The sequence below is a fragment of the Herpailurus yagouaroundi genome, unplaced genomic scaffold, assembly GCF_014898765.1.
Source record: "Herpailurus yagouaroundi ecotype Mexico unplaced genomic scaffold, PumYag 218, whole genome shotgun sequence".
In the NCBI taxonomy this organism is placed as follows: domain Eukaryota; kingdom Metazoa; phylum Chordata; class Mammalia; order Carnivora; family Felidae; genus Herpailurus; species Herpailurus yagouaroundi.
The window spans coordinates 5,560,638-5,573,958 of NW_024412449.1; the positions used below are offsets into that span (position 1 = coordinate 5,560,638).

At 44.8% G+C, this 13,321-nt stretch overlaps 1 protein-coding gene across 8 annotated transcripts in view; it reads left to right on the forward strand.

Moving 5' to 3' along the window:
• Positions 1-13,321, forward strand: part of DENND2B (DENN domain containing 2B) — a 178,129-nt gene that overhangs the window by 61,537 nt on the left and 103,271 nt on the right. For 6 of the 8 annotated variants that reach the window (XM_040456940.1, XM_040456934.1, XM_040456937.1 and 3 more), the window contains one exon: positions 8,493-8,581. The gene's annotated coding sequence lies outside the window, so the exon portion shown is untranslated. Of the gene's footprint in view, positions 1-8,492; positions 8,582-9,087; positions 9,386-12,350; positions 12,455-13,321 lie in introns of those variants that run through there. The other 2 variants (XM_040456938.1, XM_040456939.1) reach the window with 2 other exon arrangements.

Here is a 13,321-nt window from a genome sequence, read left to right on the forward strand (position 1 = left end):
TATACTTTTTAATTAAATGGGATAATTTGTTACTTTTCTCAAAGTAATATAAAGTGAACACTTCTCTATTATACTAAATATTCTTTTTTTTATGTTTATTTATTTTTGAGAGAGAGCACATGAGTTGGGGAAGGGCAGAGAGAGGGAGACAGAGAATCCAAAGCAGGTGCCACGCTGTCAGCATAAAGCCTGATGTGGGGCTCGAACCCACAAATCATGAGGTCATGACCTGACCCAAAGTTGGATGCTCAACTGACTGAGCCACCGAGGTGCCCCTATAGTAAATATTCCTCTAGAGCCACTACTCTCATTCTGGGGGGAGCTTTTCTTGGATGTGGGATGCAAGGGGTGACTGCTCTTAGTGTTTCTCAAACTGGAGCCATCCTTACCCATTCTTATGATTTGTACCATATATACTTTTATTTACTGACCTTTAAGTTGGCTTTTTTAGAGCTTTTTATTTTTAAATAATTGTAAACTTACAGAAAAGTTGTAGAGACAATACAAGTTCCCTTACCCTTTTATAACTATGGTACAATTATCAACTAATAAGAAGTTAATAGTAGTGTAGTGTAAACTGTAGACTTAATTTGGATTTCATTAGTTTTTCTATTCCAGGATCTAATCCAGGTTCCCACATTACATTTATGTATTGTGTCTTTTTAGTCTCTTCCAGTCTCTGACAGTTCTGCACTCTGTCCTTGTCTTTTATGACCTTGAGACTTTTAAGGAGTGGTAGCCAGGTATTTTATAGGATGTCCCTCAAGTCAGGTTTGTTTGATGTTTTCTCATTATTAGACTGAGGTTATGAATTTTTGGGAGGAATGCCACAGAAATGAAATGCCCTTCTTACTGCATCATGTCAGGGCTACATGATGTCAGTATGACTTATTAATAGTAATGTTAACTTCGATCACTTGGTAAAGATAATGTCTGCTGGGTTTCTTCATTGTCAAGTTTTTGTATTTCTGCCTTTGTAATTATAAAGATACTGTGAAGCTGTGCAAGTCTGCTATTTCTCTTTAAACTTCTATCCACTAACTTTAGCAAACAAAATTAAAAGCAAACACAAAATATATACAATTGACCTTTAAACAACATGGGTTTGAACAGTGAAGGTGCAGATGGTGCACTTATGCTTGGATTTTGTTTTATAAATACAGTGTAGTACTGTAGATGTATTCTCTCTCCCTTATGGTTTTCTTAATAGCATTTTCTTTTCTCTAGCTTGCTTTATTGTAAGAACATAGTATATAATACATATAACATACAAAATAGGTATTAATGATGGTTTTTATGTTATCAGTAAGGCTTCCAGTGTGCAGTAGGCTATTAGTAGTTAAGTAGTGGGGAAGTCAAAAGTTATATGCAGATTTTTAAGTGCACAGGGGGCCAGCACCCCAACCCCCATGTTGTTCATGGGTTAACTGTACCTTTTTTTTTTTTTTTTTTTTTTTTTTTTTTAAGCATTGGTCTAATCAATGAGATCAGTGAAAATGATAGCTGGTTGTGTTTTTTCTTATGCACATTAAGACAAATACAAAACTATTAAACATTTTTAAAATGTTTGTCCATATACCACTTATAATCATCTGTATACACACCATACCTTGGAAACTCTGGACCACTCTGAGGTGCTAAGCACCAAATGGTTTAGGTTTTGTGCTGATATTGTTGATCCCTTATTAAGGTTGATTAGTTGGTTGGTTTCATTAGTTCATATATTAAAAATGTAATAATTGTGCTTGGGACAGAGTCCTAAACTAGAATTCAGAGTTAAGAATTCAAGTAGTTCTTGCCCTGAAGAATATTATAGGCTAGTAGGAGAATTAAGTTGAATAGCCTTGGTACACTAAAATACAAGGCAGTGAGCACAGCTAACAACTGTTAGTACTTAGGAGTATAGGCGCTGTGGGTAGAGAATCCAGTCCAGGCGGGGAAAGTCAGGGGAGACAGCATGGAGGAGATGACACAGTCTGGGCCCACATTTCCTACAGCTTTACCCAGATCTTATTCTGAGGGGCACTTTTTTTTTCAGGCTCCAGGTATTTTCTTGGTTATATCATGGAGAAGCCATTTGAGTCCACAGTCTTCTTATTCCACCATCTCCCTTCCCCCCACTTTGTGCTCTATCTCCCCCATCTTGAAGCTTCAGTCATGACAGGTTAAGATCTTGGTTGAGCTCAGAGTTCTAAGTAAGCATGAGAAGCACATTCTGGAAAGGTAAAATGGTGCTTTTAGAGGGGGGTCTGGTATATTGCCTGTCCAGTCTTTCCTGGCCCCAGACTGTGTTTATGTGGCCCAGTGTTAAAATGCTCAGACTTGGCAAGGGACAGTAGTCAGAGGTCTGTGGATTTGAGAGATTCTAGGAAATTAGCCCGTATATGAGCATTGTGACAGATACTCCAAGAGACTGGATGAAGCCACTGTGTATCTTGTGATCTGGGGATCTGAATTGTGAGTTTCATACTGAGGGTTGGAAGCTGAATAGAGGTAAACTAAGGCTAGAAGGCTGACAGACCAAAGGAAAGTGTGCTCAACCCAGCATGATGTCTAGTAGCCACTTCACCACAGGGCGGTAGGATCCAGGATAATTACAGGCTGAATCCTATACTCTTTTACTTCAGAGTCTTAGTGTTGGGTGGGAGGGTAGGAGATGGGTGGGAGGCAGGTGGGATTAAGGCAGGAGTAAGGACCCCAGAGAATATCCTGCCATAAAACGGCAGGATTTGAACACAGAATGGCTCTTTCTCTGTTTTCCCGGGAAGGCTGTGCAAGCAGAGTATGGGTAATAGTGGCCAGCACACTGGAGGTCCCGCTGGATGTGCCTCCTGACAGAGGCAGAGGAGGCTGGGGTTGCCATATGGAGGGGGACATTTATTTTGTTGCTTCAGAGGTGCTGGTAGAAGAGACTGCTTGATTTGTAGTAGGCAGATTATCTTTCAAGAGAACTAAGATATTGCCAATTCTTCTGCTTTGTAAAAGCGGCTTTGTCTCAGACTGATGGCCAGGAGTAAGTCCCTGGGAGCCTCCGTCTCCTTCCAGGCACTTCCCAGGCCATTTCCAAATTTCCGCATCTGGTGTTTAGTATCTTTATTTTCTCTCTAGCTTTCCTTAGTCAAGAAGCCTGAATCTTCCATCTTCTCCAGGAAAGCCTGCCCTATTTGGGGGGACAGTCTTCTGTCTGATACCAGGCAGATGACTCCAGAGCCCCAGATCAGGGGCTCTGCTGAAAGAGTTAGATGGAGACTCTGTAGCCCCTGAAACAAGAAGTCTTCTTGCTGCTCTGGACTCTTCAGAAAGCACTGGGACTAGGTGACTAGGACAGAACAGTTGGACTGGGTGACTGCAAGAGAAAATTCAAGCTGGAAGGACCCTTAGAGAACAGCTAGTTCAAACAGCCCAATTGCCCTCTTGTTATACGCAGGGAAAAGCAGAGGCTTTTCAGTGGGGGCAGGGTTTTGCTCAAGATCTTACCACCCTGGAAACCAGGACCTAGGCTCCAGCCTGCTGACTCCTTCTTTCCCTCTCTGAATTTTTAATTTTTCCCTTCTTAGCCACATTGCCACTCAGAAGTAGAAAAAGAAAACTGGAAAGCCCTAAAGGGCTCTTGTGTAAGTCTGCCTGCTCACATGGCGGCCAGAGCCCAGTATAGAAATGGGCAGGATACGTGCCTGATTTCCCTGTTACTTGGGTAGAACTAGCTGTCTTTGGTGGAGATGCTGCTAGACTCCAGTCTGGTGGGCACTGGGAGGCTTCTGAAGTACACGGCATCTTTTAGGCATTCTGGTATCCAACAACAGCTTACTTTTCTTGAATTCCTTTGATCCCAAAGTAAGGAGTGACTTTAAAAGATTTACTTTGCTCCTGTGTTTTCAGGTTTGGAATTTCAGTTGTTTTTAAAGAGCTAAGAAAATACTATAAACTCTTCTAGGAACTAAATCTAGAATCTAATCATATATATATATATACATATATATATATGTATATGTATATATATACACACACATATATATACACATATATACACACACATACATATATATACACACATATATACACACACACACACACACACACATATATTCTCTTGGTACAGTGTAAGTCTATACACTCAAATTCCCTCATCTTATGGAGGAGACAGCTTCTGTATTTATTTTTTAAAAAGTCTTTTTCAAGGATCAATCTATTACATGAATAGATTGCCCACTGTGAATGAGATAATAAAATTGGTAGACCTCATGGGGCTCACAACTGTGGGGGATACAGGGGTACAAGTGACAGTGATAAAGTGATATAAATATCATGATGAAGGCATCTTCAAACTGTTGTGGGATTGCAGACTAAGCAAACAGATTATGCCAAGAGATCAGGAAATATTTCTCAGGGGAGGTGATAACGGAGTTGGGCCTTGAAAGCAGTAAGCTTTTGCCTGTCGTAGAGGCGGAGGTAGGGAGGAGGATAAAGGTAACAGCATGAGCACTGGGGAGGGGCTGTAGGAGAGGAAAAACGCAGTGTTCAGGGCATAGGTGGTGTGTGGTTGTTGTGCCAGTAGATGGGTGTGGGCAGCAGGGGAAGCATGGGCAGCAGATGAAGCCAGAAAGGATTTCAGATTTTGGTGCTAATGTATCTCATGAGGGGGTTTAGTCACACTGCTGTTACTGTTATTTAGGCTTTCCTTATTTTCCCCTCAAATAAATAAATGTGTATATATATATGTATGAATGTGTATGTATACATATACAAATATTTAGTAATGAAAAAATTTTTTTCAAACCTTTTATACTCCAAATTATAAAACATAAGATGATTTTTTTTTTTTTTAGGGAAAATGTATTTCTTGCAAGTACAGTGACCTGCACAGTAGACATAAGAGAAAGCATTTTTGTCCCTGAATGCTGCTGACCTGAGAGAACCTTCTCATGTATGGGAGTTGGGCCATTCCTGCATCCCGCTTGGTTTGGCAATGATACTGGTGGAGGAGTGCCTGTAATGGGTAATGGGAGAGGCTATAAAACCCTGGAGCGCGTCCCTAGAAGAGTGACCTTACGAGGAAATTTCTGGGAAACAAACCACAGGGAGACTTTACAGGAATTTTTGGTTGAGCCCACAGGCAAGGCACATAAGAAAAGGGGATGTAATTATAGTTTGTAAGCCTATGAAAAGAAACAATGAGTGACATGAAATAGATGTTCTAAGTTTCTTCTTCCTGTAGGACAGGATGAAATGTGTTGTTTTTTGTTTTGTTTTGTTTTTTTTGCATTCATTCAGCAGACATTAATTGAGTGCCAGCTGGGATCTGGGCCCCATACTAAATGCAGAGAATATGGCGGCAAAAACAGTCAAGGTTCCTGCTCCTAAAGGAACTCATTGGGGAAAACTGACATTATGAAAAGGATGGATATATTTTGGTTAGAGATGATGGTGAGTGCTATGAAGGATAAATCCTCATTTAGATTGGAGGATTGTGGAAGACTTCTCTGAGGAGGTGAGAGTCCCGGTTGAGGCAAGGTAAGAGCCAGTTTGGCACATGGGGAGTGACACAGGCAAAGGGGAACAGCTTGGGGAAAATCTGGCCCTTGTAGCTGGCACACTCAGGTGGAGGGCAGGAAGTGTGCTGAGAGGAGGCTGGAGAAGGATCACAGGGCCTTCTAGGTCCTGGTAAGAATCAAGCTTTCATCTAAAGTGCAGTGGGAAGACACTGAAGTGTGTTAAGGAGGAAATGACATGATCTGATGTAAAAGGGTGATTCAGACAGCTGCATGGAGAATGGAGCTGTGAGGGCAAGAGTGAAAGCTGGGGCAATCGGACATTTTTCAGTCATTAAGGAAGGGGACTAGGGTGGAGGTGGAGGTGCAGAAAAATGGACGGATACATTTTGGAAAAAGAAATGTTTGGAATTGGTAAATGGATTGGATATGGAGAGGGGGAGGTGGGAATATGCAAGGGTATCTCCCAGATTTCTGGCATAGGTATGCGTGCATGCCACTCAACAGATCCTAGACCACATGAGGCTGTAAGAGCCCTATCATTTGGGAAAGGTCAAACAGGATTGGTCTGAATCCAGCTGTGCAGGGGCAGCAGGGGGATTCAGCTGTCCTCTTGCTCTGCCTAGTGCAGAGAGCTTATACCTGTCACAGCACCCAAGCAGGGATTCTGATTCTCCCATAATGGGGCCCTTACTGTGTCCCTTCCCCTAGAGGACAAGGCTCTAAAGAACCTCTGTGAACTCCAGCATGCCACTAGGGGGAGCATGGCCTGCATTCTGTTCCTGGTCTGTGGGGCTTTTTGAAGTTTGCATTACTTTAGAGTCTGACTTGTGTCTTCAGCCCTGGTCCTGGCCCCTGGCCCCTCACAGTGCTTAGGAGAATGCCTGACATATGGTAGGTGCTGGATCAATATTTGTTGGTGCTAATAATGTAACTGAGTATTAGCTTGTTGTAGAAGTGGATGGGCATCACCTCTTCTTAGTGTGGGTACTTGGAAGTGGAGGATCAGGAGGAGAGCAAAGGGATGCCTGTTGGGAATGGGAAGGGGAGAGGTTCAGTGACTTGATGGTGTTCCACTTGTCATTTCATTCAGTCTTTCTTTGCAGACGTGGGGAACTAGGGCCTTTGAGGGATTCCCGAGCTGGTGTTTGGGTCAGGTCAAGCTTCTGTAGTGGGAAATTGGACCTGACCGTTTTGAAGCTTTGATTGCTTCACTAAAGCAATAGTGCCCACCACTTAGGATTTATTTCCTGTTGGATTTTCTAACACTTTCCCTACCTTAGCTTCTGACATATATTTACTTTTTAAACTCAAGTCAATTAAAATCTTATTTTGATAATTTTGTGATATATCAGAGGTCAATAAAAGTCAAAAGGATTCTATAAAGGATCGCTGCATTAAAGATTCCATCAGGACCTCACTGGCAGTGTTTTAGGAAAGCAGCATTGAAAAATCTCTTACTTGGGGCACCTGGGTGGCTCAGTTGGTTAAGCATCTGACTTTGGCTCAGGTCATGATCTTTTTCATGAGTTTGAGCCCCACATCAGGCTCTGTGCTGACAGCTCAGAGCCTGGAGCCTACTTCAGATTCTGTGTCTTCCTCTCTCTCTGCCCCTCCCCCGCTTGTGCTCTGTCTGTCTGTCTCTCTCTCTCTCTCTTTCAAAAAAATAAACCAACATTAAATATAAAAAAAAGAAAGAAAAAGAAAAATCTCTTCTTTGAGCCTTGGTGTTCTCCTCTTGGAGAGATAACAGAGGCCCTGGGTTTTGTTTGTATGTGGTGAAAACAGTAGAGATGAATGAAATTCTTAGCTCAGTGCCCGACTTAAGGAGAATGCTTTTACATAGTCATCTCTTTTATGCCCGTCCCAGCCCTATCAGTTGCCCATGGGACAGGTTTCATAGGTAGAAACTGGGAGGGTAGGTGACTTGCCCAAGGTCACATGGCTAGTTAATGGTGGAACCAGATACTGCCAAGGTCTTCTGACCCCCTGCTCCACCTGGTTTCCCTGCAGCCTCTCTGCTTACTACACAAAAGAGAGTTGAAAAGCTTCTGTACTCTTTCTAGATCTGTTATTTTCTGGTTCTGTGACCTGGGGCAAGTCATTTGACCTCTCTTTCAGATTTTCATCTCAATCTGTTAAATTAGATTTAATAATCTGTGATAATAGCAGTCCTAACTTTCAGGTCAGTTGTGTTGAACAGATGAGTCAAAATTTCTGAGAGTACTTCGAAAAAGTGTAAGGTGAATTATAGCTACAGGGCAAGACTTTTCCCTCTAATCTGTGTATCATTACCTTCTACAGCTCATAGATGCTATCATACAGTCTTCAGGCCAACAGGATGGTAGTCAGGTCTAATTCACAATGACTCAGAAAGATTCTCTGCCTTCCTCCTTGTATCTCAATACTGGCTATCAAAAAAGTTGTTAGTTTTTAAGATCAGATGGTAGTGTGCTTTAGTGGAAGGACACTGGACTAAAGGACAATGGACTGGCCTCTACTAGTTCTTTGACGGCCTAACTCACTAGCTGTGTAACTGTGGGCTGAACATTTGATCTCTCTGAGCCTCAGTTTTCCCATGTATAAAATGGTAATAATATTGCTTAGTGTATTTCAGAAGGTTTGAGGGTCAGACAAAATAGTGCATATAATAGAAGGTCATGGGGCGCCTGTGTGGCTCAGTTGGTTGAGCATCCAACTGAGCTTGATCTCAGCTCGGGTCATGATCCCAGGGTTGTGGGATCACAAAGAAGAAATATACATGGGGGGATTGAATTGAGAGGGCCTGCTGTGTCCTAGGCACTGTGCTGGCTCTTGGACAAAAACGATAGTATCCCTGGCTGTGACAGCAGCTCACAGACATCCAGGGGCTTTAGCTGCAGGTCCTGAGCAGGGCAGAGAGATGAGGTTGTGTTTGTATCTTGTTTGTTGCTTCTGCTATGACTCTGGACTTGTCTGGGACTCTTAATGGTCCTGACCTGGTATCTTTCCTCTCTGTTGCAGGAGGATGAGAGACTGCTTGGGTATCAGCAATAGTACCATGGGTCCCTGCACTGGTTAAAGCCATCGCCACAACCTGGGCAGGCAGCAAGGTAAGTGGAGAGGCCAGTCCAGGCGAGCTCCTGGGATCTGAATACATTTCCGCCTCAAGTGCTGCCCGGAAAATCCCAAGTGCACAAACAAGTCAAGGCAATGCATCTGGGTCCTCCTACCCACACTCCAGGACCCAGAGGAAGGGCTTGCTTCCCCTCCCAAGTGCTCCAGCTAGCTCCCTCCCTGCTGGCCAGGCTTCTTCCAAGTTAAAAAAAAAAAAATGAGACACTAGAGGGGAGGAAAACAAGTCCACTCACTGTCTTTCCCTTCTCCCATCTTAACTGTTCAAGCAAGTTCCCAGGAGCTGCCCAGAGCTCTTGTTTGACTGGAAGGGAGGTAGGAGGAGTGGAATGTGTGCAAAACCCGAGCTGATCAAAAGACAGTGCTGTTTCATGGAAGCCTCCCAGAACTGAGAGCGGGAGAGAAGGGGGGTGGAGGGGGAGAGAGGAGAGGAGACAGACAGAGAGAGAAAGAGAGAGAGAGAGAGCGAGAGAGAGAGAGCGCGCGCGAGCGCGAGCGCACAAGCGAGAGCAGGAGAGAGAGAGAGAGCAAGCCAGAGCACAGAGCACGCTGGCTGGCGAGAACAGGGTCTCCATGACAACTGGCCTGGCCGGCTAGAAGTGCTCTGCTCATTTGGCTGGAAGGAGCGCCACGAAAGGTCAGAGGAAGGAGCTGTGGGAAGCTCGCAGCAGGTATCGGAGCTTAAGCGAGTGGATTTTGGGGCCCCGGGCTCCCTTACAGACTGTGGTGTGAGCCAAACTCTGCCGAGAATGGAGTGGGCAGGAAAGCACCGGGACTTTCAGGTAAGGTCAGCTCCGGCTTGGATTGTTTTTTCTCCTTTCCTGGCCATAGTCTTGGGCTGTTTTCTGGGAGGCAGGGATAAGTCTGTACTCTCTGCTCAGGGTTTGGGGCTCAGGAATGATGTCATGCTCCAACAGTTGGATTCTATTAGCTTAAGGAGGAGGGAAACAGCCAATTTTCTTGACTTTGCAAATCTAGCTGATCTCACTCTTGCTGAACCTGAGGTGTTTAGACTTTTCTGTAGAAATCATCATCTTGTATTTAGCACAAAGGCTTAGGATATTTTACAGAAACAGTTTTTTTATATAGAAAAAGCAAGTTATCGTCATTCCAGCATTATGTTTGGAGTTCCTACGTGGAAACTCCAGTGTCTTTTGAGTGGCTTGGTTTGTTCTAGTGAACACTGTCTGTTTTGTCTCTTGGTGTTGCTATGTCTGACCTGTAGTGAAAAAAGAAAAAGCTCCAATTAACTCAGCTAGGAGCTTGTGGTGAGTTCCCAGTCTCTGGAGCAATTATTAGGACAGAGGGACTGTCTTAGGGATATCTGAGCTAGGGTCACTCTCTTCGTTTCTCCCTCAGGTAGCTTGGAAAGAAGCAAGCTGTCCTCCTTTATTAATAAGGCCCATCACAGGCTTTGCTAAAGGAGGCTGGCAGGTGTGTGTGTGTGTTTTGGGCTGGGGGTGGGGGCTGCGAAGAGGTTTCCTATACAGATATCTCTGAGTGAGCTCTCAGTGGTGGCTGCTGCTAGGTTGCCTATGGAGACATGAGGCACGAGGTTGTGGTTGTGGAGACACAGTACTGAGGTACTGTGATGGATTCTTCAGGTTAATATTTTAACCAAATCTCAGAGCACGCACTGTCCACACTGTGCATTCCTGTTTTGTTTGTCCTATGCTTTGGTGAAACTTGTTCTGCCCCAGAGGAGTGGTGTGTGCTAAGCTCAGTGTGGCCTGGGAGAGGAGATCCTTCCAGAAAGGCACTTTTATAGGTGATGGGGTAGTTAGGTTCTCAGTGATCTTATTTGGAGCATTAATGCAGCAGACACTCCCTGCAGTGGAGACTTATCAGGAGATGTGCTTCCGCTTCAGCCATGTTACATCTCAAACTTACTGCTGGGCCTTAGGGAACATTGTGGATGCCTCTGGTTTCTCTGTGGGTTGAGGGAACAGCTGCTGTCCTGGCTCTTCGGTTTTTCTTCTTGAACTTTTTGAACAGAATGTCTTTTGTATTCTGGCAGACAATGAGGGGGCCTTCTGATTAACTTCGGGTCAGCTTGCCAGTAAAAGCACTGACCATGTCCCCAGTTTGGGCTCCCTGATTGTATATATGTATGCATCAGTATTGTGGCCTGAGGGTCCACAGGGGTGAACTCCGTGGCCCTGGACCTCAGATGGGCCACTGCTATAGTGATGCCTCCTTTTAATACACTCCCAGTGATCCTCAGCTTAGTTGAAACCTCTGTTTTGTTGGAAGCATATGGCATTGCACTGTTGGTTGGGATTTAAATTTGGGGGTGTGAGGAGGAGGCCTCTCTGAGTCAGTGGGCAGTGCAAATCCAGAATCCCACTTTTCTACTCAAGTGGCTGTGGTTGGGGTTCCTCTAACTTTATCACCCCCACACATATGAAGAGGGTGAGCAGGTGGTCATTCTTTTGATGTAGCAGAATGAGTACTGGATTTGAGGTGAGGAGACTTAGGTCCATGGTCAGGTTCTGCTACTTGCCATCAAGGTGGCCATGGGCAAGACCATTAACCTATGTGACCTTTAGATTTATTAGCTCTGAGATGAGAGAGAATGATATAACTACTTTAACAGGTCTGTTGGGAGGAACAAAAATGAGGTAATTTCTGTGAAAGTGGGGCATCTAGGTGGTGCAGTCAGTTAAGTGTCCGCCTCTTGATCTCCACTGAGGTCATGATGTCACAGTTTGTGAGTTTGAGCCCTGCATCAGGCTCTGTGCTGATGGCGTGGAGTTGGCTCGGGACTCTGTCTCTCCTTCTGTCTGCCCCTCCCCAACTTGTACTTTCTCTCTCTCTCTCTTTCTCTCAAAATAAATAAGCTTAAAACAATTTCTATGAAAGTAATTTTAAGCAAGTCAAGTCCTGTATAATGTGAGATGTTGTGAATTAAAGCTTGAATGATGGCCCCATTCTCTTCTGGAAAGGCATTTTGCCTCTCTGGTCTAGTTTCCCAATTTATAAAGTGCCCTATTCTTTTGTGCATTTATAAATAAAAATGAGAAAAAAACCTTTAAAAAGTCCTTCGAGATATTAAAGGAAACAAATGATGCTTTCTTTGGGAAATAGAAGAGTGATGTTCACTGCAGGTTTGAGCCTCACAAATGATGCTTCAGAGATGAAGCTTTCTTTGCTTAGGTTACCTGACTCATGTGTTTAGTATAGAAGAGAGGATTCCAAGAGACCCTTCGCTTTTCCAGTGTCCCACAGCTAACTACCTGGCAGTTATGGTATACATTTCAGTAGCTGGAAGAGAGGCTTCTGATTGTCAGGGCTGGTTCCCTCATTCTGCTAGCTGGGTTCTGGGTCTGAAAGACAGGGTTTAACCGGCAGGCAGAGTTTTCACTCTGAAAGGCTCCTTGGGGGCTGGGCAGCTCTTTCAGGAACCTGTATGGCTACAGCTTAGAGGGAAACAAGAAAGAAATGAGGAAGTGGGAATTTCAAGGGCAGAGATTCTTGATATGCATTGGGACTATGCCAAGGAACAGAAAAGCAGGGGTGGGAAGACTTCAGGAAAGGGCACCCAGATCTGTTCTCAGGGAGTGTGTAGGGCTCATGGCATGCTAGGTGGGAACACAGGGAGAGACCTGGCCCCCCATTTGGCAGCCTCAGCTTTTGTAGCAGGACAGGGCAAGCTTCCATGCCCTGGAGTAGGCTCTGGGAAGAAGCCCCTGGGAAGACCCTGAGGAGACAGATCTATTATTGTTTAACAACAGAGCCTTTTTTCAGGTGAATCCATCACAGTAGCCTCTCAGGCCCGACAGAGAAGTGGTCCGTAGCTTAGATTGGGGCTGCAGCTGGTCCCCACTCCTGCTCAGTCCAGCTTCCCAGAGGTGAGTCACACGTTGGATGGATCCCTCCATATTCTTTAAGGATTAAAAAGTAACGTTCCTGTTCTCACTCCCTCTCTCCCCTCCCTCTACTGCCCTTCCTACATACTCTCCCTCTGGGCTCCCTCTCTCTAAAATTAGAATAATCAGTTACCCAAGGAAGTTGAAACTTTGAAATGCCTTAGAGGACAGGCCTAGGGCATCCTGAATTCTGCTGGCTCTACCCTGTCCCTGGAATGGAGGGTGTGGGTTTACAGTATGCAGGGGTGCCTCCGACTCCAGATATCTTGGCAACACTGCTGAGTTATAAGTAAGAGAGGCTGTGCTCCGTGTCTACCTAATCTGATTCTAAGAACTACTTTGGGGAGGACCGCGGGGAGGAGGTGGAAGGGTCAGAGTCTGGGACTGCCAGAACACCTCCCTGCAGGCAGGTGGGGCTGAGAGACTGAAGAGCATGTCTTCTTGTTGCTTCTCTTTGTCTGTTATGTGTCACTGCCCTGGAGTCTCCTGATTTCCAGTGTTGGGCCCAAGAGAGTTTGCCGAGGCAGCCAAGCGAAGGGAATGTGTATCTGAGCCTAGAGGAGTCCAGGCAGCCGCCCTGCAGAGTGTTGGCTTGGCCTCCCTTCTGAGCCTTTACATTAGCTTGGAAGAAGAGGGTGTTTAGGGTGGACAGGGGTGGGGGAGGGGGAAATCTGCTGGTAGATAATTGAGTTCTTTGAGTTAGAGTAACCATGGAAAGTGGAGAAGGGGCCAGGAGGGCATGAAAGAAAAAAAAAAAATTACCATCTGGCATAGTCTGCAGAGATTTCTCTATAAAGCCTGAGGGAGAACTTGCATTAGTGAGTGCCTTCTCCTGGGGATGGGGAGGGA